We start from the raw sequence: 27,050 nt of genomic DNA on the forward strand, positions 1-27,050 counted from the left end.
CCTGGTCTCAAAAAACCTGTTTTTGAGAATAAATAACTGAATGAAAACAGATTTCTTGGAAAACTGTTGTAATTTAATGCATGTAAACAAAAGCTTTTATAATAGCCTCAGTCACACTGGGATTTCTGAAAGAATTACTTCAAACAAATATCAGTTTTTAATTGAGAGGCACCCAAGAGGGTGGTGATGGTGTGGTCTTGTTTTCTTTTCTTTTTTTTTTTTTTTTTTTTCATTTTCATTTTTCTTTCCCTTTTCCTCCCTAAAGTGGAAAATATTGCAAAGTTCACAGTGCTCTCATTTAAAATTCCTATCAGACTTTCTAGCACTAAAACTTCCTAGGGGGTATCACAGAATCATACAACAGTCAAAGTTGGAAAAGACCTCTGGAGATCATCTAGTCCAACCCCTGTACTGAGCAGGGTCAACTAGAACAGGTCTCCCAGTGCTGTGTCTAGTCAGGTTTTGAATATCTCCAAGGATGAAGACTCCCTAACCTTCCTTGGAAACCCTTTCCTGTGTTCAACCATCCTCACAGTAAAAAAGGCTTTTTTCTTATGATTAATGGGGTTTTCTATATTTCATTTTGTGCCCATTGCCACTTCTCTTTTCACTGAGCACCACTGAGAAGTCTGGCTCTGCCTTTGCTCCCCACCCTAACTCAAGTATTTATACACACTGATAAGATTACCCCCAAGCCTTTTCTTCTCAAGGATAAACAGTCCTAGCTCTCTCAGTCTTTTTCATATAAAGGATACTCCAGACCCTTAGTAAACTTTGTACCATTTTAGTGAACTTGCTCCAGTAAGTCCATGTTCTTTGTGCACTAGGGAGCCTAGAACTGGACCCAGCACTCCAGATGTCTCACATCTGCTGAGCACAGTTCTCCTCTCTCAACCTGATAGAAATGCCGTTCCTCATGCAGCCCAGGAGGCCACATTAGTAGATGCTGAAGCAGAGGACCTGGTGTTGAGCCCTGGGGTACACCACTAGTGATTGGCCTCCAGCCAGACTTAATGCTGCTGATCACAACCCTCCAAGTCCAGCAGTTCAGTTTTCAGTCAACCTCACTGCCCACTTATCTAGACAATACTTAGAATCATAGAATCATTTAGGTTGGAAAAGACCTTTAAGATCAAGTCCAGCCATTACCCTAGCACTGCCATATCCACCATATCCCTAAGTACCATACGTACACATCTTTTAAATACTTCCAGGGATGGTGACTCAATCACTTCCCTGGGCAGCCTGCTCCAGTGCTTGACCACCCTTTCAGTGAAGGATTTTTTTCTAATATCCAATCTAAACATGCTCTGGTGTAACATGAGGCCATTTCCTATTGTTGGGTTACTAGTTATCCGGGAGAAGAGATCTACCCCCACCTGTCGACAACCTCCTTTCAGGCAGTTGTAGAGAACGATAAGGTCTCTCCTGAGCCTCCTTTTCTCCAGACTACACAACCCCAGTTCCCTCGGTTGCTCCTCATGGACTTCTGCTCTAGACCCTTCACCAGCTTCGTTGCCCTTCCCCGGACATGCTCCAGCACCTCAATGTCGGTCTTGTAGTGAGGAGCTCAGAACTGGACACAGGATTCAAGGTGTGACCTCACCAGTGCCCAGTGCAGGGGAATGATCACTGCCCTGGTCCTGCTGGCCACGCTGTTTCTGATACAAGCCAAGATGCTATTGGCTTTCTTGGCCACCTGGGCACACTGTTGGCTCATGTTCAGCCCGCCATCAACCAGCACCCCCAGTCCCTTTCCCACCAGGCAGCTCTCCAGCCACTCTTGCCTGTACCATTGTTTGGGGCTGTTGTGACCCCAGCGCAGGACCCGGCACTGAGCCCTGTTGAACCTCATACAGTTGGCCTCGGCTCATTGATCCAGCCTGTCCAGATCCCTCTGCAGAGCATTCCAACCCTCAAGCGGATCAACACTCTTGCCCAGCTTGGCGTCATCTGCAAACTGACTGTGGGTGCACTCAATCCCCTTGTCTGGGTCACTGATAAAGATACTAAGCAGACTGGCCCCAGTACTGAGCCCTGGGGGACACCACTTTTGATTGCCCACCAACTGGATTTAATTCCATTCACCACCTCTTTTTGGGCTTGGCCATCTAGCCATTTTTTTACCCAGCATAGAGCATACCTACCCAAGCCCTAAGCAACCAGTTTCTCTAGGAGAACACTGTGGGAAATGGTGTCAAAAGCTTTGCTAAAGTCTGGGTAGACAATATCCACAGCCTTTCCCTCATCTACTAAGTGGGTCACCTTGTCATAGAAGATCAGGTTAGTCAAGCAGGACTTCATCATAATTTGTCTATGAGGATATTATGGGAGACTTAGAAGTCAACATAAACATCTACTGTTCCCTCTTCCATCAAGTTAGGACCATAGAAGGTTATTAGGTTCATCGGGCATTATCTCCCATTTTTAAATGCATGCTGACTTCTAATCAATTCCTTGTCCTTAATGTGTTTTTCTTCTCCTTAAGTTTGGAAACAGCTTCCAGAATTTTTTGAGACATAAGACTGAGGTGAGGTTGACAGACCAATAGTTCCTCAGTTTCTTCTGCTTGCCTTTCTGCAAGACAGGAGTGACTTTTATTTTCTTCCAGTTCTCAGGAACATTTCCTCATAACCCTGACCTTTCAAAGACAGTACAGCAGCCTCACAATGATATCTGCCAGCTCCCTCAGCACTTGTGGCTGCATGCTCTTGAATCCCACAGACTTGTGTATGTCCAGTTTGTATAAACATTGCCTAACCTGATCCTCTTCCACTGAGGGTAGGTCTTCCTTGCTCCAGACTTTCTCACTGTTCTCAGGACTGGAATTCCTAAAAGCACGTTCATTGATGAAGAATTCACTGAATACCTTGGCCTTTCCTGTGGCCTTCATCACAGGTCAATTGTCCCATTCAATAGTGGACTCACACTTTCTCTGGGTTTCTTCTTGCTGATGATATACTTGTATATAAGTAAGAAGCCCTTCTTATTGCCCCCCACATCCCATGCTAGATTTAACCGCAGATGGACTTCGGTTTTCCTAATCCTTTCCCTGCACACTGAGACAGTGTCTCTATCTTCCTTCTGCATCACGCATTCCCATTTCCACCTCATATATGCTTCCTTTTTATGTCTGAAGATTTTTCTGGAGCTTCCTGTTGATTCAGCTCCCTGTCACCTCCTGTACATAGGGATGGACCATTCCTGAACTTGGAGGAGGTGATCCTTGAAAATCAACACGCTCTACTTGACCTCTTTTCTCTGTAGGACTGCAGCTCATAGGATCCTTCTGAGTAGATCTCTGATCAGACCAAAGTCTGTTCCCTTGAAGTCCAGTGCTGTGATCCTGCTTTTCCTTGATCTCTTCCCTCAGGATCCAGAATTCTACCACTTCATGGTCACTGCAACCTCCAGCTTCCACAACCCCATCTATTTCTTCCTTTTAAAAAACCTCAGAAAATTCAAACAAACAAAAAAAAACTCTCTCAGGAAATTATCTGAATTAAATACGTTTAGGTGATTCAGACTAGAACATAGAGACTAAAAAGCTAAACTACTGGCTTCTTATTAAAAAAGGATGTTCTAAAAAAATAAATCCATAACCTTAAACATCTTATTTTTTATTTCATCAACACATGGCACAATACTGCCCATTCTCTGCTCAAATCTCTAAATAGTGCCTCAGTTAATAATAATATAATGATAACAGTGGTTATTTTGTTTAATATAGTGACTGGGACAACATGGGGGTATGATGATGACAGCTTTCTTTGTTTGCTCTTTATGACTTAGAAATTTGGAAAAGTAAACTGGGTATAACTAGTTCACAGTCCATATTCCCAGTACTCCTTCATGGTTTAATTCTCTGAAAAATTCCAGAACTTTAAAAATAGTTCCAAAGCCAGAGGTCTAAAATTGAACCAGTATCTAAGTAAAAGGGCAACCTCTTTTGAAATTGACCATGATTATAATATAATAATTGTATAATAACACGAACTAGTAACATAGTGAGCTGGAAAGGAAGTGTTTATATAAGCAAACAAATTCCTCTGTTTTGGAAGTGAATAGTCCTCTATTAGTTATGTGAGCGGTGAATTGCTTTTATAGGATGTAGTAAAAATAATGAATTAATCAAGAAATTCTGATAACAAATATAACTGGGAATAAAGTTTGTTCAGTGTATGTTAGTAAAAGAACTTTAATATATATTTATTTACATAAATATTTGCCTATCTTTGATTTTGGAGGGCATGGAAGGGTGCTGGATCACACTTAAGAGGAATTTCATACTCTCCAGCCTGACTCAACATATCGATGAGAGCTTTCAACTAGTGCTGACCTCACCATGCAAGAGTCACACACTCAGGGACTATTTGCCCTTTATTTATATATCCTGAAGATAAGTGTGTATTCCTAAGCAAAAGCCTGATCTTTGGAAGAAACAAAATTAAGGGGAGAGAAGCAAATGTTATAATCCCTTCCTGCCTACTCAAAGTTCGCAACCCATGTCACACCAAGAAATAAAGAATGCATTTTAGAGAGCAGCATGTCTGTATTACTAGAGAAAAGTGGACATAGCTAGCATTTCACATTGTGGGCTCTTCCTAGTTTTCTTAAACTAATTCTCAGTGGAGGCAATGTGGATATTACAATTAAAGACACCTTATTGCAAACTTCAGATTTTGGGTTTTTTTAATTGAGAAAACAAAACCTTACTGTCTTAGAAGTCTTGATTAAAACATATGGTTTGGTTTCATGATGACAAGGTAAAATTTTCTAAAGGGGGGAAATAATTTCTCAGGGAGTATTTATTGATGTATTGATAAGCATGTATTACTGCACTGAGGGTGCTGCATGAGGTGATAGAATAGCTGAGTAATCAATGAGATAATATGCATCTAAGTAATAGATATATAGTTTCTGATATGACACTAAAAGTACATTGAAGAAACACAAATCAAAATGGTGGTGTGTGAATGTATGGGAATCAAATTATGATTTGATTGTCCTAAGATTTATACATCACAGCAAAACAAAATAACTTGAAAACAAAATGGAAATAATTTACATTTTCATTTTATTCAATTTTTAACTCTTTCAAGAAATAGATTCAGCACTTAAATGTGAAGAATCTTTCTTACAACAGAGTGAAAGGTCAAGGAATTCAGTACTTTGTTCCTGAAAAAAACCCTACATTTTAAAGCAGCAAATGATAAAACATGAAAGCTTTTATTCTCTTCATCTCCCTCCACCTTTTTAACCACTTTCAGACTGGGATTTTTAGCTTTGACTATGTGTGAGGCCCAGGTGACACTACTATTCTTGATTACCAAACCGTGAAATCTGCTTTGTCCAGGTATTGGTCTGTGGTTTGTTACTGGTTCAGGAAATGAGTAATGAATTATGCCATTACCTTAACTTCAGTTGTGGGTAACACTGATAAGGGATAAGATTTCAACACATGATGGCAAAAGGCTTATGTGTAGGTCCTTCAAGTTATAGTTCTAGAATAACTTTTGCGTTATGTACATCATCAATAGATTTCTCTGTGATAGACCAGCCAAGGCTATATGCGTTGGTTAGGATCCATTTAATTGTTTAAACTAGTATTTAAAGTGGCCCTGGAACAGGGTAGAGTCCTTGGTCTCCAGGCCAACATAGTTGGCCTTCTTTACTACTGGAATATAGCCCTGTAGCCAGTGTAGCTAGTTTTTAACACTCAGACTATCTCAGTAAAAGCATGTGTTCTTACATTCAGCTTGACCTTTCTGAACAACAAAATTACCGGCTCTCCCCTCCCCAGCCCATACCCTTGAGAAGTATTGCAAAGTGTTCAGACAGGGGTAATTTGGTAGGAATGCTCTGAGTGCAAGATCTCTGCCCATCTCCCTGTGGAAGCTATGTAAAGGTTCATAAGGTCAATGGAGAGTGAGGAAGGAGGAGAATGACTCCACTGCTGGAAGACAGGAACACATGCCTAGGACAGAGGCAGACCTTCTGCAAGGCTTACATCTTCTATGGAAAACAGCCCAGAGACCACAGCTCAAAATAGAACATAGCAAAGGCATTATGTAATAGTCACAAACTGAACCTTTCTGGAGCAAAGTGAGCTTCAGCGGTTAGGAGGCAGATACATTTGACAACAGAAACAAGGATGCCTACAAAATTTAGCCACTGGTACATTTAAAGCCCGTGATATCACCATCTTGCTCACTATGCGTATAGTTTAAATAGAGGTAGGGGAATACTAGGATGTGTACACTGTTTGGAAGCAAAGATTGTGCATCTATATTGTTTAACAGCTGGAAGAGTGTTCGGTAATAGAATTTTGGCCATCTCATATTATAAGAGAAAGAAGTCTTTTAGTATTTACAGGAGACAAAGTCCTGATGAAAGCAACATTTGTTTGGATCTTCTGTGCATGGCAGCAAGGGTGGTTCAGACTACAGGAAGAATGAAAAACTTAAAGGAAAAATTAGTCTGATTTGGGCTTATATTCATAGAAGGAAAATAAATTAAGTGGTTGACCCTTTACAGTGATGAGCTTTCTTAACCCCTTTTGGGTTATGGAAAACATAAATAGTCTCTGCATATCTCCCTAATTTAGTCATAATGGGCAATGGGAAATCCCACAGCAAATTGCCAGAAAAGGGGAGAAAAAGCCCAAAGAAGAATTCATTGTTTAAGACAGTCACTAATTCTATAATAGGAAGCAACCATAAACTGACGCTGAATACAGGGCAAAAATACTGCAGCGACAGAGATTACTTTTCCTGAGCACCTAATGTGAACTTGCAATGCCAGCTATGGCACAAACTGGTGGTATTGCTCTCTTAGCTTTACCAGGAACTGTCATAATGGATCAAGATAACTTCCTTGATCCCTTTACATCGCCAGCATCTCACTGGATCCCCTGTGGGGCCAACATTGAATTGTGTGGTTGACTTGGCTGCCTGGATGTTGAGAATGCTCTCTTTTGATTTGCTGTCCTCCTGAAGAGGTTTTTATACTCTCTGCTGGAGAGTAATGTTCTGCAGAAATCTGACATAGGATCCAAATATTAAACTCTTACTTGCTGTCTAATGACAGCATAGTATTTATCTGCTATATAAATCTATATATAGCCTTTATGGATCATTGACATCCCAGTATGTACTGTTGGTAGCTTTTAGTTTCCAAAGATTTTATTCTTGTGGCTTAGGAATGCACAATCTTATTGCCAGTTCATGCGGAAAATGTAACTTGAGTAACATTATGTTTCTTGCTTACTTTAATACAAGGGTACTTGGATCTCAGTAACATCACAAGCAGTGTACTAATATCCTCATTATAATACAGAAAATGTTTGGATTTTCAGTCAGAAATAATCAGAAAATAACCCCATGGCTACTATTTAATCATATCTGAAAGCACATGAGTAAAAATGACTTTGTAGCTTTGTTATAGAATACATTTAATAAACCCCTCCTACTTGGTCATGTTTTCTCGTGCTGTCATATGCAGCCTTATCCCAGATGCAGTGAACTTCCTTGTTTGAAAATTTATATGATCTTGTGATCTGCAAAATGATGAGAGAATAAATTTGCCTGCTCATCCTGAAATATCTTCTTATTTTTAACAGTTGTATTTATTAGATACTTGCTAAATGGTTATAGCCTGACTAGTAGCTTTATGAATTTAGCACTTAGTTCCTTTCCAAAAGCTTATTTGGACAAACTGGAAATGTCTCATATATGAGGACAATCTCTGACAGCTCTTTTAAACCAGACGTAGCACGTACTGATGTGTTTGGAGATTTGCCTGTAGGTCTAGGTGAGAGTGTTTTTTCAGGTACCATGACCTCAAGATAAATTAAAATATTCCCTTCACCTAATTATACCCATTAAAAGTTAGGCAGCTGATCTAACTTAGTCCTGCTAGGCTATTCAAACAGCTATTTATCCCACTTGTGTTAGAGACATAACAACAGGTAGAGACGCCATATTCACTGGAGATGTCCATCTCTAAATCAGGTTAGATATTTTACCTGCATAGAATCAGTGAGCTGTACATCTGATATTTCTGGGACTGTCCTGGGATAAGTGAATCCCAAACAGCACATCTACACCAAGAAAACATGCAAACTAGCAAAATTACTTTCTCCATAGTTTGAACAGCATTAGTTGTCAAAAACAGTGAACTCCCACGTGCAAGAAATAAATGGCTGGCAAAGTGGGGAAGTATTTGCTCTGACACAGTAGGTTCTGCTGTATATGTTGCATATACTGGTATTCTCAAACTCTACTTTCCCCTTTTCACAGTGAGATTCTGTTAACTCCTTAGCAGTTCCTTAGCAGCCAAGAAACTAGCAGTGCTTGAAGAAATTATTTTTTAATAGTAACATCTTTTTCCTTGCAGGCCACCTAAGGACAGCACTTTGTACATGTATTTGTATTGGTGGCAGTCTCAAACATTCCGCACAATCATCACTTCATTAAGACTTCTGGCACTCAGGCATGGCTTAATCTCTGTTTTTTAGATGGGTAGGAATAGAGATACCTGTATAGGAATGGAAGGTGGGTGAGAGTCTGGAGTCAAATGTGTGTCCCCTGATTTCCACAGTCATGCTGGAACCACAGCCACAGCGGGGGCTTAATCATAATGCCAGCCACAAGGGACTGTCGGGCTCCCTTGCCATCCTAATCAAGACACCAAGCAGAGATGCCTGAGGACTCTGAGGAAGAGAAGCTGAATTGGCTTAGAGCTGAAATTTAATGAGCAGGCATAGCCTCTGTAATTCTTCTAGCTGAAAACCTTACTGTCTTAGTGAATCAGATTGGTGTATTAGGTTCTATTAAAACTAATTGTCTACAAGATTCGTAGAGTAACATAATATTATTTTAACATTTTTGGCTCTAAGACTGTCCTTATACCTTTAAATATAAAGATTATTTCTTGGAAAAGTGATTAGAATATTAAAACTCTATAAAAGTAGGCATTAGCTGATGATCCTGTCATTATGTTGAGTACCAATGGATTCACCTCAGCACACCTAGTGATTTCACAAAGGCTATTATCTCATGGCTATATCCCCTTCTTCTGAGCTTATTACTTTAAATAAAAAATGTTAATGGTTTCTGAGAAACTCATGATGAGAAATGGAGGATTTCTTACACAAAGAAACATGCTTTCCAAATTTCAAAGCTTGCATTAAATTTTCCAGCAAATGCCTAAAATTCTCAGTTGGCCAATAATATTGCAAGGTGAATTCAGCCTTCTTTTATACTGAGGTACTATTTGGATATATTTTATTATTATTTATTAAATTACATAGCACTGCATGTTATGCATAGCAATTACTTAAGAATGTGCATCACGCTTTCACATACAGGGAGAATGGGATGAAATTAGTCTGAATCATAAACAAGGTCAGACTGGATGATCTAAAAGCTCCTTCTGGCCTTAAAATTTGAGGTCACACATTGATCTCAGAATACCGGGTACATGGGTATAGGAAATGATGGCCATTAAAATCCAAAAATTAGGCAGAATGACATGTAAATATTTGACTGTATTCTGAGTATGACCCTGTGCTGGAGTAGTGAAGAGAGCTAAACGCTTCTGAGGGATTCAGAAGGCACAAGCAAAGCAAGAGGCTGTGGTAAAAAGCAGTGAGTGTTTAGATGGATTTTAGGCCTTTGCAGTTGGACCTCAGTCTGTGCAGACTGTTAGAACTCATAGCAAAGGTTTCGGGTGCCAGTGCAAAACAGTTTCCAGCAGCAGTCTGCCTCTTTACAACCAGAGATACTCCAAGACCCTTCTCTCTTGCTTTTTAATCCCTTAAATCAGTGGAACTTGGGATTCCTTCCTCTTAGACCATACCCTTTTGATTTGCATCTTCCTTGTGTTTCCAAGGCTTTCAGGGCTACAGAATTAGTTTCTTCTGGACTCTCTTCACACAGCACAAGCTCCATGGAACCCGTAAGATTTGGGACCATGCTTTGCTTAGTGAAAAGCAATGCCAAGCATTATCACGATCTAGAAGCACCACAAAAGCTGGAAGCAGAGGTGACTCAGAGGGCGTGAGTGCTAGTGGCATGCTCAACTAATCCAGGGAATAACCAGCTTTGAAGAAACCATACATAAAATACCTGGCAATCAAGTAAAACATTATCAGAGGGGGAGTAATCAGACTGTAACTTTTGCTGGAACACAGTGAAAAGAGGACAGACTGGTGGAGATGAGGAGACCACACCGTTGACAGCATGACCAATTTTGACATAATCTGTGCATTTTGTTCTTCTTAGTCACAAAACAAATGAGAAACAAAAAAGCCAAACTAAAACAAAACAACTCAGCTAGACATATGAAGACGAAATGTCAATGCAAACCTTCTTGCTACAGAGAAATGCACCATAAAAAATTAAGTCCCCAGGTGAGCTCATAGGTGCTGAGATATTATTATTTGCTAGGGCTGATAAAGGAGGGAGAGAAGGTAGAGGTATTACATTTTGCAGGTGATAAGCCTATGCAGGCAATCAAGTATGTCAGCCAGGGAGGTAGAGGAGAACTGGCATACACTGTGCACGAAGAATGATGCTGGCAAAGGCCTAACTGAGAGAAAGCCAGAGTGGCTCAATGTGCTGGATTTCTGTTGCTGCAAATAAATAAATCTTCAAATAAAGTCATTAGAGAACTTCAGGGAACTTTTCCATAAGATTTCCTGCTAGAATATTGACGGACGCTTATGTTTCACTGAAGAAAGAAGAAATTAATGGCATTCATTATGCATAAGTAAAAAACAACTTTAACATTAGGAAATGTTTCACTTACCTGTGCAATGGCTCTTGTTTTCATACTTCTGAGAAGTTGCCTTTCTCTGAAAAGGGAGGCGAGCGGAGTATCACATATCTTCCTGAGTAATGCAACCTTTTTCCAGCTGACCTCTTTACAAAGCTTGTGTGTATCAATTTGTCTCCATTTGCCTTGCCAACATCATCCTCGATATATGAGAAATATGGACTATGTTGATTAATCTTTTGGCAAGTCTCCTCAAATAGTGAATCAATAAATTAATAAAATGGAGAAGGAGAAAAAGAGAGGAAACTTGTCTTAAGCAAACATCTACCTCAGCAGCATTTAACAAAACCCTAAGATTTTTAGTACAGTAAGTGAATGATCCCTGCACCTGAGTGTGACCTCTCCTGCATGTGTGGGTGGAGTAACACTGCTCTCCATTGACTACTGTCTACTCTCAGGATACAATCATGGCATCATAACCTGCAGTCTATGGACACTGAAGACATAACTCTGGCCATACAATAAATGCAACATCCAGTTCCCCACTACAGGTTCCTCCTCTGTGTCCTTTTTTTCCTTCTCCAACCTCACTTCTCTGCATCCAGATATCTTGTGGCATCATCTGTTTAACCGTGCAGTCCCCCCATACATAAGCTACTCACAAAGCAGGAACCGAAATGTAGTTTTCCAATGTTTATGATCTCATGACCTGGGAAGGGTGAGGGTGGCTTAGTCAGTTGCGACAACAGTCTGGAGCAAGGGCAGATGCTTTCACCAGAAAAGATGGGCACTACAGTGCCAGTGCCACACAGAAGAGATGGAGTACAAATACTGTTTTATCTATATCTCTCACTTTTCTCCAAGTTGTTGAGTCCTACTGGCAAAAATGTGTAGCCAGTCAGGACAAGGACTAGAAGGGTGATGAGATATTTGATCTCTCCTTCATTTCTGAAAAATGAAGTAGCTGGACAGCAGTGCATGCCAGGCTCACTTTGGATTCATTAGTAAAGATGTTTTTGACATATAGCTTGTGATCATTACCCACTATAAGCACATTAAAGGCATATCAGCATGGTATAACACTGTACCCTAAAGCAATACTCTAGGCATCTATTCACAGAGCTCTAGTATTAAATTTTGCAGTTAAAATCTAGATTCAGGAGGGAGTTAGATTGTAGAGCAATAGGCTTGCAATCCCTGCAGCATTCACCACAGTATTTCAGAGTGCCAGCTTAAAAAAGCACAAGATACAATGGGAAAGAAAGTGTTAGAAACACTCGATAAATTCATCTGGTTCTTGGAAAGGTATTACTTACACTGATTTTCTGTTCAGGAAAGTTTTAACCAAGGGCATACCTAAGACACTAACAAAGATGAAGTGACAGATGCTGGTTAAGCACTGATCAGGCATAACTGGAGTGCAGAAAAATCTTTTCACACAAGGGGCCCATTGCTTGCATGCTGTGTGAAGCGTGTTAACCTGGATCCAGAAACATAGTAAATAAATCACAGCTAGGGTAAGCATAAGGAACACTATTTGTGCACCCTCTCCCCTTAAGCCAGGACAGAATTATTTTTGCCATACTTGCCTGAATGTAAGGTATCAAGCCTGAGTCCTGCACAGACTTCCTAGTGTTCATGTTCCGATAGACACCAGGACACTGAAAGTTTTCCTGGTGCAGTCTTTTCAATGTTTGTCTGCATCAAAGACTTTTAAAAATGGTACTAAGTGAAGTCTGTACCACTGAATCACTAAGAAAACATGCAAGTATGCCATTCTTAACAAACCAGTGTTGCTAGAAGACTTTATCATACATTTATATGTCTGTATGTTGCAGTACAATCAAACCAGTAGACTGCAACAAGGCTTTTACCATTGGTCAGATTCTACTATCTATGCTGCATCACCTTCCCCCAGAGGTCAGACCACACCACTCCTCCTCCATCTGACCACCTTCTCCCACACGCCTCAGGGCTATTTAACCACTTAGCAGGAACGAGCTACAGCTGCACATCATCCATGTCAATCAACCCACTGCCTCTGAGGCAAGGCCACAGATGCATGTTATCAATCCTAATCAACCCACTGCCTTCATTTCTCTACACCTCTAAGTTTCTGCTCTGAAGGAGGGGGAGTTGCAGGGTTAGAAAAGAGCAGGGAGGGCTGGTTGCTAGTGTGAAACTGTGTCATGGCTGACCTAAAATTCTAAAGATATTTAGACTTCCCTGTAGAGGGTTAACTTAGCAACATAAATTGCTCAATCCATCCATTAATGCAAATTTTTGTTTACAGATGACACATCAATAGCTGAAACTCCTGCTCTACCCAGACCCAGAAATAGTGTCTGGCAGATCTGTAAGCACTGCAGTAAACATTCTCTGCTTGGGTGAGGCAAGGGAAGACATTGCGCTTCAGTCAGAAATGTAGACCAGTTCTGTAAACTCAAACTCTCCTCTTAAGTTCCTGCTGGGACTTCACAGAGTAGTTACTTTCTTTCATGCTAGATTTATTTGAATGACCTTATTATGGAAAATGGGGTTTTATACCTCAATACCCATTACATTATTATTTTTTTATTTGTTACAATGAAAACATTTCATTAAAGCCCTTATTGAATAGCCAAGTGTGAATCTTGGGAGCGAATAAAAGGAATTTATTGAACCAGCCTGCACTGGAACTAAAAAAGCATGTAGAGCTGCAGAACTATAAAACACTCAGTGTGCTTGGTGCTTCATAGTAAAATGCTACAAGACATGGCTTAAGTTCACTTCTAAAATAAATAAAGGAAAGGCCAAGTTGTTCTACTTAAGGACAACACAATTTCAGGGCCAGTCTTTATCCCTTTCTTGGGGAAAAATACTACCTCCTAGATGGAGGGGAAGTGAAGTCAGTGCTACATCCCCTCTGTGACTTATTGCCATCCTCACTCTGCCAGCTGTGCTTGCAAGGCTGAAAGGAGTGGGCTTTTTGACTCCTCGACCTGGTTTGTTCTTGAGGAGAGTCAGGGAGGCATCAGGAATAGTTTCCTCCCAAAAAAAGGTGATGGAGCCACCAGGGCTTGTGCTGTTTGTGCCTTAGAAACTCAAAGGATAATCTCCCTCTGCCCCCCAGTTAATTAGTTTATTAAAATCATTATGAAGCACTAACCTAAACCATAATTCTTTCATCTTTTTAAATTATTTAAAGCCAAAATGTAGATGTAGGAAATTCAAATGTACTTAAAGACCAAGGATTTTAATTTGGTGCCCTTATTCATGTATGCTGTGGTTGCATTTCAGCAGCTAAAGAGAAGGGAACAGATTCTGCTCCCTGTTACCTCATTGTAAATCCAGAGAAATCCCACTGATTTCAGTGGCATTTATTATTGAATTACCCTGGCTTAGCTGACAGCAGTGTGGCTGGCTGTAACTCCATAGATATATATACTGTTTATATCTTGAGTCTATTGTTGATTAAATATGCACACAAATGCAACAAGCCATCAGTCAAAGAAATCACATTTGCTCTGCTGCCAGGATATAAACTAAAATCATGAAAAGCAAATGCATTCCTCTGATATATTGAATGATACTATTTCAATAGAAAGCATTGCTCTACATTATTTTAATGTGATTAGTGCCTGTGAAAGGCACTGAATTAACAGATTGGAAATGGGTGTCCACTGTTTACCGATTAAAAAACAACAGAACTCAACAGCTGGTATCCTCTATCCTGCTCTACCAGTCTTCCTTGAGTCGGATCTGGAGGGTCTCCTCCGACAAATAGATTTCCTTTGCCGCTGCTGCTAATTCTGAGGAGCATACCAACAAGAAGCTTTATTTACAATGGCTTTCCTGAGACATAAATGTTGGCCCATTACATTTTTCATGATCTGGCCTGCTGTAGAAGCATTCAGGTGCTTTCAGGTTTTTTCAGGTCTGAGCTTGGGATCAAGAATTGGAAGTCACACCAAGAACTATTAAAGAAAGGTCCACTACTTAAATATCCAGTTACCACCTATGCATCAAAAGTCTGCATCTTACTGGCAGGAGTAACTCTCTTGGATGTTCATATGCTTTCAGGCTGTCCAAACAGAAAGACAATGCTGAAAACATTTTAGAGGAGACTTATCACACAGAATATACAAACAGATGTGGCTAGATAGATCCTGTCTGCTCTGCCCAATTCTTATTACTAGGTTCACAGGCTCCTGTTCATCTTTGGCATCTTGTAATATTTTGGTTTTAGAGATGTTGCTGTAAAGCTTAACTGAAAATATTCATAATAAAAAGTGAGACGAATAGTCAAATATCTTTCCAGCTCTGAGCATCCCAGTAATTCATATTTTTCTGAGCACAGTTGAATACATTGCATTTAGCCATACATTAATAATGACAATGATGTAGCACTTGGATGTAGCACTGATTTAATGTGTGTTTCTTGGTTATTCACAAATGTCTTGATTTTCCATCATTTTGAGCACTCATACAAGGTACTTGGAATTCATACTCAGCTGAATCTTTAAGTTTGTAAAAATCTCATCCTTTGTGGGGTTGGGTGCAAATGTCAGCATGTTCCTATATAAAATTTTGGTGAATAAAAAGAGCAAATATTTCACAGATATTCTCAGAAAGGTCTGTCCCTCATCTTTCTTTTTTGTACCTTGATTAGTACCTTGATTTTAGTAGTTAATTTTTCTGTTCTTAGTGATGTGTAATATTTATGAGGATCTGCACTGACTCATTAGAACTCTTTGGGGAATGAGCTATCACATGCCATTTTTAAAAATGATAAAATCCAGCCACACACTAGGTTTAATACCTTACTGGAAATGAATAAACACCACTACAGTCCTTCAGGGTCCTCAGAATGTTTTGCATAGAGTCAAAATATGTTGCCATTGACTGCACTAATAGCAAAGCAAAGTATTCATTTTTTTAGGAAAGGGAAAGGGGAAGGGGAAGGGGAAGGGGAAGGGGAAGGGGAAGGGGAAGGGGAAGGGGAAGGGGAAGGGGAAGGGGAAGGGGAAGGGGAAGGGAAGGGAAGGGAAGGGAAGGGAAGGGAAGGGAAAGGAAAGGAAAGGAAAGGAAAGGAAAGGAAAGGAAAGGAAAGGAAAGGAAAGGAAAGGAAAGGAAAGGAAAGGAAAGGAAAGGAAAGGAAAGGAAAGGAAAGGAAAGGAAAGGAAAGGAAAGGAAAGGAAAGGAAAGGAAAGGTAAAATAAAATAAAATAAAAGAAAAGAAAAGAAAAGAAAAGAAAAGAAAAGAAAAGAAAAGAAAAAAGAATAAAGAAAAACTGAGATTCACTTCCCTACCTATGCATTCCCTGGACTGCTGGCACACAAAGGTTAACGAAATCTGGAAATGAAACAGTAAATGATGTCAGCAGTTAGCACATTATCGTTTTCTTTCATCTATTCAGTTAAAGTGCAGAGCAGATAACTTTAACTATCATCTTCAGCACAAAAAATGAGAGTTCAAGGCATTGTCAAGGAGCTGTTCAGCTTTGGCTCTTAATTAAAGTAAACATAGTTAAAAACATTTCCATTAAAAGAGAAAGCCTTAACCCCTCATAACATTCTGACCACATTCAAATGAGGGTGGAATGCATGCTACCTCATGGAGAGAGCTTGCAGTATAAAATTTTGCCAGTATAGCGGCTGCCAATAAAAAATATTATGATTTTCATTACACCATGCTCATTCATCATTGGAAAAATGCAAGGATGAGATCTTCCACACAACTTCAGACATATGCCCTTGAGAGCTAAAGAATGACTTTTCAATGCAATTCCAAATGTTAATATCCCCACAGGAATGCAGATCCAACAGAGGAACCTACTACGCTATATAGCCATCATATTCACCTCAGTGAGTGAACATCATGCATCAGTGTGGTTTTATACGGTGATTTGGTACTTTGGGGCTGTGCTGCATAATCAGCAGCATCGGCAGTTCGTCCTTAGGCTCCTGTCCAACTGGATTTGACATGGGAAGAATCTCCTTGATTTTTTAAGACTTTTTCACTACATACACCACAAAACAAGCTGACACAGAACCTGAATATTTTCCTGATTTGTTTTTAAATGACTTATATTTCAAGTTATCACAAGGATTAAGTGAGATAATGGAAAAGAGAGAGTAGAAGGGACTCCATTGCCACAGAATAAGTAGAAGAGTGGGCAGCAATATGTTCTTCTTACACAGCTCTAGCATGCCACACCTAAATTATTTGGCTTACTTCTGGCAAACTCCTTACCAGATAGGTATTGGCAATTTTGGAAGGATTATCGCTTCACGAGAGCAATTGTACTGGATTGAAAACCAGTGAAAATAATTTATGGGATGAAAGGTTAGAAGAATTAGGGTTTCAAGATCTGGCTTCAATTTAGGAGGCATGGTAACATGCTATAGACTTTCTGAAAGGAGGTTATTTGAGGGAATGATACTTAGTACTTTTATATAAAAATACAATATAGAAAGGCAGAATCAAGAAAAAACAAATACCAGGAAAAAACAACCAACCATAACAAAACAACCACACCTTACCTGAGGCAGAATTCCCACCCCACACCCCACCCCTTGGAATAATCACCTACACGGAGAGGAAAAGACTCTGTCACATTATTCATTTAAAGGCAGCTAGAGTAGAGTGTTACTAGTATAGGCACCGTGAGGGGACAGAGCTGCTGCGCCCCTACAGAGGTATCTTAAAGTTCTGTGACGAATATTCAGATAAGGACAAAGGTATAAAAGAATCTGGATGCTACTTATATTTACTTAATTTGTCTTGCTTTCAGCAAGAAAGCAACAAAATTAGCCACCTGATGATACTGGGGGGGTGGGAAGGAACAAGAAAGGCACATAGCTGCTGTCTCTACTGGTGCTAGGCAAGTCAGGGACAGATTTGCTGGGTTGGTTCAGGGAACCCAGCTCTCCCAAGTAGGGATATGTCTCCTGGCCCCTTAGCAGCAGTAGGGAAGCCTTATGCTTCTGGACCAGTGTAATAGCTGCTTTCCAGTTCTTTGACCAGCTGCTCCAAATATAGCGAGCTCGTGCGCAGCTATGATGTCAAATAGGCAAAAAGTCAGTCTCTCATCTACTTAGCAACTCTGTCTTGCATGCATGATGGTGTATAAGTAGGAACAAGGGGTAGAACTCCCTGTTTCCATCGAGGCTCTATCCCACCCTGCAGTGGTGCAGCTGTGCTGGATCACCCGCTTTCCAGCCATCACATTCCTCCACTATGTTAAGAGTCCAGGTCTGACGGCAGTCAGGGTGAAGTGCACAACAATTTGTGACAGAAACAGCAGTCTGCTTGGGATGAAGCTAAGCCCACAGCACCTATTTACTCTGTTACCTAATGGTCTGATCCTTTATACAATTTTTATGCTTGGATTAATGGCAGACTGACAATCACACTGAATCCATGGGATTGTCTACCGCTAACTACCAGCATAAGTGTTTGCAGGAGTGGGTCCTAAATCCCTTTGTGATGGTCAATATCTTTCAAGCTGAATGACACTAAGCTAACACACGTTCAAAGACAGATTGCAGTCTGATGTTTTTCAGAATCAGGTGACTAACATGGTTTGGGGCTGATTCCTACTGACTTCAAACCTTCATGTATCCTCTGTGCCCATTCTCTGATTTTCGTGTCACTAGAAGGCAGGTCTAATAAATAGAACAGAAGTTTGGATTTCATGATTTCCTGCATTTTAATTTTACATTTCAGAATAGCTTTCTCTGTAATCTGATTTATTCATCATAGAACCGGACAGGGCGTGAGAAATCATTTTGGTTTTAGCAATAACTGGGACCCCAATCACAGACCAAAATGTTATTATGTCAGGTGTGTATAATTCAGACAAGATGACAGCTCTTAACTTTAAAAACAGGAAAGGTATCTAGGGAATGATTGAGGGGATGTGGTAATGCTAAGAGACTGCTGTAGATCTTTAGTAGGCCTTAGGATGCTGTATAACTTCAGCTTTTATGCCAAGGCCAAAAAGAAATGAAAGGAAAGATGAATTAAAGGAAATGGTCATAGACAAGAGACTGTAGAAAGAATTAACTTTTCACCTCCACAACTAGAACTGACCACACACCAAGAGCAGACTGGTTTAGGTAACCACAGGATATAAAACTCAGATTAAGGGTTAGACCTAGTCTGCCCAAAGGCAAGATGACAAATTAAGTACATGCACTTGCCATAATTAGATAACAATAAGAAGGCTTTGCTTCAGCCTAACCCTGTTCTTGCTTTGAACCTCTGTTCACATTGAGATTCCCACCTGCAGAGGTGAGACACCTGTGCTTCCTTCAAATGCAGCAAATGAGGCCCAGGCAAAATTTAGCTCTAAAGTACCGCAGCAAAATAATCTTTCCTAGCAGCTTAAAAAATGCTGCTAAGTATAAATGTCACTAGTATTTTTTAAAAATGTATTTATGTTTATAAAATTATATTTTATGTAAATTTGTTAATTAAATGCTTGTACGATACTCTTTTAAATTAATTCACTGTATTCTTTGATTAATAGTTTCAGTATTTTAAGATAAATTATTCTAAATACTTCAGCTTTTAGTTTAATGATCTTTTGAAACCTTTTGGTTCCTAGATCATGCTGGGGCATTCATATCTCTCTCAAAGCAGGGTAAGTTGCACCCATGTCATTCTTGGGAGTTGTTTGTCTAACTCACTTGAGAACTCTTACTGCTCTTCAGCAAACTTCTGTGATCATCAAAAGTTACTTTCTCCACCTCAGTTTTATCACAGCTTATGTTTCATCTGTTCACACTCACACACATTAAACTCTTCTCAATTTAGGACCATTTCCAAAGTTCACTAAGGTCAATGGAATCACTTGCTCTTATTTTAATAGAATCAGGCTCTCAGAGATGAAAAACTTATTTTATGCATTTTTGCTGATCATTGCAAGGTCATTCCATTTAAAAAAGAAACTTTCCTAAGCAAACATCACAATCTGTGGATGGGCAATGATGTTTACCTTAAAATGGATTTGTGAACTGAACAAAACCTTTTTTTTTCTCCACAGGTAGAATCTGGTCATAATAAAATGCAGAGTATGGTTGAGGTTGTAACCAGAAATGAAGAAAATTAACTTGCTTTAAAAACAAAGGGAGCAGTACAGATGATAGGATTTTCATATGTATTAAAAACTTCATGTAAGTATAAACCAGAACTGAATGTGTTTTAACATATTGCTCACTGAACGAGTTTTGTCTCTGTGAATTGTTTGGGATTAGGCTGTGATTTTCTCAAATGAATTTGCTCTTACTGCTTTACTGACAATGCATTCTGAAGAAGTCTTGATCTGCAGTTCCTATTTGAGCTGTGTTTGCTGAAAATATAATTACATATTACATTTCTTTTGTCTGATTGGGGGAGTGGTGTTAACTGTTAGACACAGGTTTCCAGTGTCAGTAATATGGTTAGGATTTTAAATTCAGCTGGGGTCAAGTTGCTGTATGATCCAAATCACACTGAAAAGCCATCTACTACAGCAGCACTGGTGTGTAATCACGTTGCTCAGTGGTAACCCAGAAGTTGCAACCTTGGTCATAAAGATGTTCCGTGGGCTGAAAGTACTGAAATAACAAGGAAAGCTCTGCAATCCCTAGTTATTGACTTATGTTCTGGACTAATTACTATATTTTATTTTTACAGTTTGGTTTTTTTGGTTTTGTTTTTGGGGTTTTTTGTGGTTTGGGGTTTTTTTTGTGGTTTTGTTTTGTTTTGTTTCCTTTTTTTTTTTTTTAATAAGGAGGATTATAGGCACAATCTAAACTCTGCGTCCAGGGAAATGGATTTTTAGATCCATGTTAATAATTGCCATTATTTTCCTTATTAGTTATTAAACATTACATTAATAATGCTATTATCAAGGGATCAGAATCCAAGTTGTGAGGCTTAGAATTTAAAGATATTTATCTTATTTTATTATTTATGTTCCATGGTATTTTAATAAGGTTTCCCCTTCACCTTCCTTTACATAATTGCTATATATTTATAACATTAATTCAAAATTAATGGACATCTATTTATGGGAATTAATTTTGTTTCTATAATAAAGCTGCTAATGAAACATATTGGTAGGTTTGTACTGTGGAACCAATTATTTCCTACCATATCTGTAAGTAACATTACAGACCAGCTTGCAGTTATGTTCCTGAACATAATTGTTGCTAGATTCTGTGCATGTTTCCTCAAAAACATTAGCAGCCTTCAGTCTAGGTGGTTCACCCACAGACTTTAAAGGAACCATTAGGATGTCCTTTGGATATTTAAGAGTTCAGACTGAAGACTGTGTATTGAAACCGTTCACAGAACTTCCAAAAAATACACAAATACAAGATCTTTCAGGGATGGAAGATACAGGGGAAAAAATATATTTTAAAAAGTGGTTTGATAAATCAAGTTCAGTTGACTAATATTAACCATCCCCACTTGTTTCTCTATCAACTCACCTCTCAAATAGTCTTGTGGCACTGAACAGCGAAAAGTACTTTTTAGGAAGTCTGACATGAACAAAAGACAACATGACAGAAAGACAAAATAGCAAATTATTGTTCATAGAAGCATGCATTATGGTGGTCTATTTGGATCACCATCATTATGTGATTCATAACATTTCATTCTGTAATTCTTAAACCAGAGGAAATTTTTCTTCCTTGCTAAGCAAGCAACACAATGTGCAATTACCTCTAGCTCAACTGAAGTACCAACTTGAGCAAGTTGTCTATCTGCTAGAGGGAATCTACATGGAATTTTCTTTGATAGACATCGTACAGATTTCAGTGGTATACCTTCTCAAGTGACGTGAACCTGAGCTACATCTGGTCTGTGGTACCCTCAAAGTGACACAGACTTGTAACAATATAGTGCCTGGTTTATGATGCTCTCAGAAGTCCAGGTTTTGGGTCTTGCAGTGGAGTGGATCATCTCCCTCTCTCTCTTGGGATGACATTCAGCTAATGTCTCAAACAACAGTGATCAAATCAGAAAATATCCTTTGACAGATGTGCCATGTGGGACAAGTCTGGTGTGGATAGTGAGTGAGGTAGAATGAATTCTTTCCTGGTAATAGTCTTATGCCTGTCCATGTGCATTTTAATGAACCCTATTTTAGCAAACATAAATACCATTGTTCATAAAATTATCATCTTGGTCATAAAATTACCTTCCCCTTTTTAAAATTCAGTTGAAGTATTTGACTCAGTGACCCTCCATGACAGAAATCCCACAGGCTGATTACATGCTGTGTGAAGTATTGTTCTCTCTCTTTTGTTTTACATTTACCTGTCATTAACTTCAAGTGACCCTCCTGTTGTTCTGGTGTTCTAAGGCACAGTTAAAAAGATGGACTGGCTAGTTTTTAACTCGACCCTTTATCATCTTAAATGCTTTAATTAAATCCCTTCTAGTGTTTCTTTTTCACCACTAAATCACCCCAGCTTTTGCAACCTTCATATGCAAATCTTGCTATATCCCTAACTCTTTATCTTCTGGACTTCCACAATTTTAAAATTCTTTTACTGTTTATATCCTGAATTCTGTATTTCATGGCAAGGCTCATCTTGTCCACTACTCCAGAAACAAATATTTTTTATTTGTAACATGGAATATGAATCACTTGATGTATAATCTGAAACTGATTTTACATTCCTTGACACTGATCACCTCTGGTGTGATAGGATTGTTCCTCAAATCAGGCATGGTCATACAGAATAAGAGGGTATACAAGGAACCAGACATAGCTTGCTTTCCTCTTCTCACGATCTGTGTGGTCATGTCTTCTAGAAAACTGAACAGGAGGTGGCTTGCTTTGCTGTGCATGGAGGAGTATGGTGTCATGTACAGTGTCTGAGAATTGTCCACTTTCTCTTCCACCCAACATTTGCTACATGGGTGCAGTTAAGGGAATATTACCTCCAGATTTGTTTTCCTTAATCTTCCTGAAATGCTGGGAGGGATTATTCTCTTTAAGTCTCTGACTCACACATTTTGCCTTTCAAACCACACAGAACTCTGCCTGACTCATTGACTGGACTCTGTGACAGAAGCAGAAACTCATTATGATCATTAATTTTCAGGTTTAGAATCTGTGCCCTTGACTAGAAACTGCATGAATTTTAAGACCAAGACCATATTTTCAAAGGCATTAAAGCACTTCAGAAGGCATATAAACAAGTATTGAGAGTCAGTTTCAAATTCAAAAAGCCCCTCCCCAAATGCACAGCTATTATTCACAATTCCTGTTGATATGTAACTTCATGATAACACAGTTCTGTGGCAGTAACATATTTTTAAGTGTGTAATAAACATTGAAAACATGCCAAAGTGATGCCTACCACCGGATTTAAAAGCAATTGTTTATGTTACTCTGCTTGCTTTTGGATTTTTTGCTTCAAGCTTTGCTTTATGTCTACAATAAGTCCTCCAGAGCTTAGAGAGCAACATGGCTATGATCTTTCTTGCAGAGAGCTAACGTGCTTAACTGCATGCCTGTAGCATGTGGAAAGCTCTTACCCATCAGACAGTGCATTGCTACCCAAGTGGTGAAGGCCCTCCAATCCCTTGGCATCCAAAACAAGCACAGCATAGATATTCGCCCAGTGTGGCAACAAAGCTTTTGCATCCTGGTAGTTAAAATCAGGAGCACTTTCCATGCATCAACAGCGTATTGTAGGAAACAGTGGGATATTTTCTCTCTTACTCTTCAAACACACCAAATGTAAACTGTCTGAACCACAACAGTTGTCTTTGTGCGTATGAAAAGAGCAGAGCAAAGAAAGACCCTATGAAATTGCTGTGGTTAGTGGCTTGGTGGGGGGTGGGGGGGCTGGTGAGGCAGGAAACTCACTTTTAATCAATGTGATAATCGATGACATACGGCATCATACTCTTGCCTGACTCCAGTTTTTCCCTGCACACTGCAGGCCTCAGTGGCTTCCCCATTTTTTCCCCTCCCTGCCCTTAGCAGGCCAACTAGAAATCTGTCAATTGGTTTTTTAATACACATATATTTGAAACCAGACATACGTCTTCAAAGGAGCCTGCAGTTTAACAGGGGAAGGATTGCTTAACAGATGCAGTTTGTTGAGGAGGTTGTGACAAAATGCACATGCCTTTGCTGTGTTTTTCCATACTGGTTGGACTCCATGCATGGCCCCATGATGCCACCAGCCAACGGTAGCAAAAAGCTGAGTCAGGCAATCATATGCTATGCTTTATACTTGTATTTTCATGAACTGCAATGCAAGCAGTGTGAATGAAAATCATGTGTGTTCTTCTGATCCTGTGCTCCTTTTTCATCTATTAACTTTGGATTCATAAAGCAAAGGCTGTGCTGTATATCCTTTGACTGGGATTTGTGTTTGCTTCTAAGAAGAGCTTTTACATCTTGTATTTTGTCTTTTACTGCCAGCACAGGCAACACAAGGTGTTTGCTCACAAGGCTATCTTGAAAACTTGCATTTTACACAGAAAGTCCTGCAGATCTGTGACTTTGGGGTTTTTGGGAATGAGAGCTGAAAGCCATTGTTCACAGCTCTTTTCCTCCTTCACGCTTGACTATCTGGATTTAGAATTTCCTTGCACTCACCCAACATAATTTTGGGGAAACTTCTCTGTAAATGAAAGGCACAGTCTGTGAAGTTACAGGAAACCTTACATTTTTACTTTGAAGTCCAGATTTTCAAAACCAAGGAAAAAAAGTTCCCTTATATTCTTTATTTTTGTTGAAATACCATCTTTTTTTCCCTGATATTTTTGTTACTATTTTTGTCACCATTCTACAGCTAAGAAACTTGAGACACATGAATTCAGTAAAAAATTGTTTAAGGTAACTGAGCTATACAGAAACTTAGGTAGATACTGGAAACAGAAGATTTATATTATTTGGGTATCTGCTAAGCTATAGATTTTCTTGAGTAGTAATGAAGTATTAGGCAGGGTGACAGAGAACAAGCCATGATGCACAACTCTTGGGACTGGAGTTTAATCTGAGTTCTTCACACCAGCTTGGTAAATTATTTATTCCATGTTCTTCCCTCTCTGTAATCCTGTTTCTCCATCTGTGAAGGGAGTAATGACCCCAACTTCCACTGTGTTGATACTGATGCACATTGTATATATTTCTAACCGACTTCCTAAAGGCACTACTCAATGACTTGATGAGATGGACTCTCCAAGGGATTAATCCTGGAAGCTGTGCTGACAGATGTTTAAAATCCAAGTGGATAGGGAAGGATTTTCCTTTATTTTGGGAGAAATTTTCTTGTTTTTCCACCAGGAAGGGAGAGAAGATGAAGCAGAAAGTCTCTTCTGAGTATGTATCATCAGAATGTAAGGAGACAAAATCAAGGCTGAGATAGCACTGGAAGGAGTATTGCAGTGCCATGACCTATGGTTCTGTCTACGATTTCTTCCATGTCTATGGTCAGCTCAGACCTTAATTTATGATAATAAGACATTAATATAGTTTACAGACAATCCAAAAAGCTCCCATGTATTGCAGCAGCACAGAATATTATCTGAACTCTGTGGGGATACTACTAGGTATTCTTTTCAGTTTTTCACTTGTTCTTTTTCATCAGCAATGCCATCTATTTTTTACCTGTAGTGTGTTTTGTATTTAAGTATAGCCTTCCTTCTGCAATCTGCTAACAGCAACTGGCTTCCTCAGGTTGGTTGTATTTGCATTTGTTTGGTTCCTACAGCTTCCCCAAGCAAATACTAGGGCTGTTTCCAGACCAGCTATGTAAATGTATTCCCCTGTGTATGTGACAGTTTCTCTTATCTGTAGAACACCCATTGATGTAAGACTGCCAGGGCTACCCCTGGGCTACCCTTCGTGAGCCTCTTTCCTTCCTCTGCTTTCTACTTACTGCAGAGATTTTGCCTGGACAAGCATTCAGAAGTTTACTAGCTGAAGCTAAGTTTCCTTTGGAGCTGAGGTCTATGTGTAGGTAAATTGAGATGTTTAATTCAATAATACAACTACTTTGCAGAGTCATATGTAGACCACAGAAGGTTATATAATACTGAAATTTAATCAAATGTTGTTAACATGCTTAAACTAAAACCCTAACACATACTTATATACACTTCTCATGTGTTCATAAAATATGTCAACAGTTTCTGCAAGTCATCAGCCTTTAAGTAATTCAAGCCCTGGATAGTTTTCTTACCAATGTTCCCTAGGAATTGGGCCATCTAAGACAGAGGTGTTAAAGAGCAGAAACCAGATGACAAAATCAATAGACTGTATTCATGAAAGTAGGCAATTACAGAAACGTATAAGGTTACCATGTCCAGAAAAGAGCTGAGCTGCCTTCTAGTCAGATAGCATGAGCACGAGTGAGACTCTAACAAATAGTTCTTATTTTGACGGTCACAAAATGATTGAACTTTTTCTCATAAACATGGGACTGCTTTTACCTTAATTCAAAACAATGTCTTATGTGAAAATGAAAACAGACACAAGCATGTTCAAATAAAGATTATCTTAGTCTTCACATAATTTTTGTGCCCTTCAAAACAGGAGATTTATTTACTATTGACCATGTAATGCAATATTTAGAGAGGTAACACTGTTGTCATTCTAGTGTCTTGCCTCTACAAAGCCCACAGAAACTGATCTCATGTATTCGTGCTGCTGAAACTAGAGGTCTGGGATTTGACAGTGAGTTGCTGAACTCATTCAACTTTTCTTTGTTCCTTTCTTTTGTTTCAACTTAAACCTTCCAAGGTATGTGCAATGGTCACCAGTTGTAATGTTTGTGTGTTTCCATGTGTTTATGCATCTATATAGCACACATATACTTTTCATCTTTAATAATAAAAAGTATAAACCAATAAATCATATATCATTACTACAAATAATCTCCACTAGAAAGTGGTTCATAAGTTATGAAAGGTAGAACCTCAAATGAGTCAGGAAGGTAATTTGCCTTTATTTATTACCACTTTGCCCAACAGGCTTCTGATATATTGAATTCTTTAGGGTTTTTATTAAATAACCTCCGGTGAAGAGCTTCAGGTCTCTGGCATCCTTTTCAAGACACATCATGTCGATGGTTAATTTGAATTTCAGTATGTTATGGAGTGCATGAAGTTTGCATGGAAGTTTTTTGTGTTCAGGCAAGAAGCCTGACTTTGTGGCTGGCTAGCAGGGACAGAAACGTTGTGTCTTGGACTTTACACTAGTGCAAATAAAGGTGGCTCTTTTGAAAGCAACAGTATTGTATTGAAGAAACATAGATACAAGTAA

General features: G+C 39.2%; 1 long non-coding RNA gene across 1 annotated transcript in view; it reads right to left on the minus strand.

Annotated features, from left to right (window-relative positions):
- LOC308067972 overlaps positions 1-27,050 on the minus strand; it is a 69,387-nt gene that overhangs the window by 26,719 nt on the left and 15,618 nt on the right. Inside the window, exons 2-3 of the long non-coding RNA XR_013929809.1 lie at positions 16,072-16,114; positions 10,813-10,858 (exon numbers count right to left, since the gene is read on the minus strand). This is a non-coding gene — a long non-coding RNA (uncharacterized lncRNA). The remainder of the gene's footprint in view (positions 1-10,812; positions 10,859-16,071; positions 16,115-27,050) is intronic.

This window comes from Falco punctatus (assembly GCF_963210335.1).
Source record: "Falco punctatus genome assembly, chromosome: 7".
Lineage (NCBI taxonomy): Eukaryota > Metazoa > Chordata > Aves > Falconiformes > Falconidae > Falco > Falco punctatus.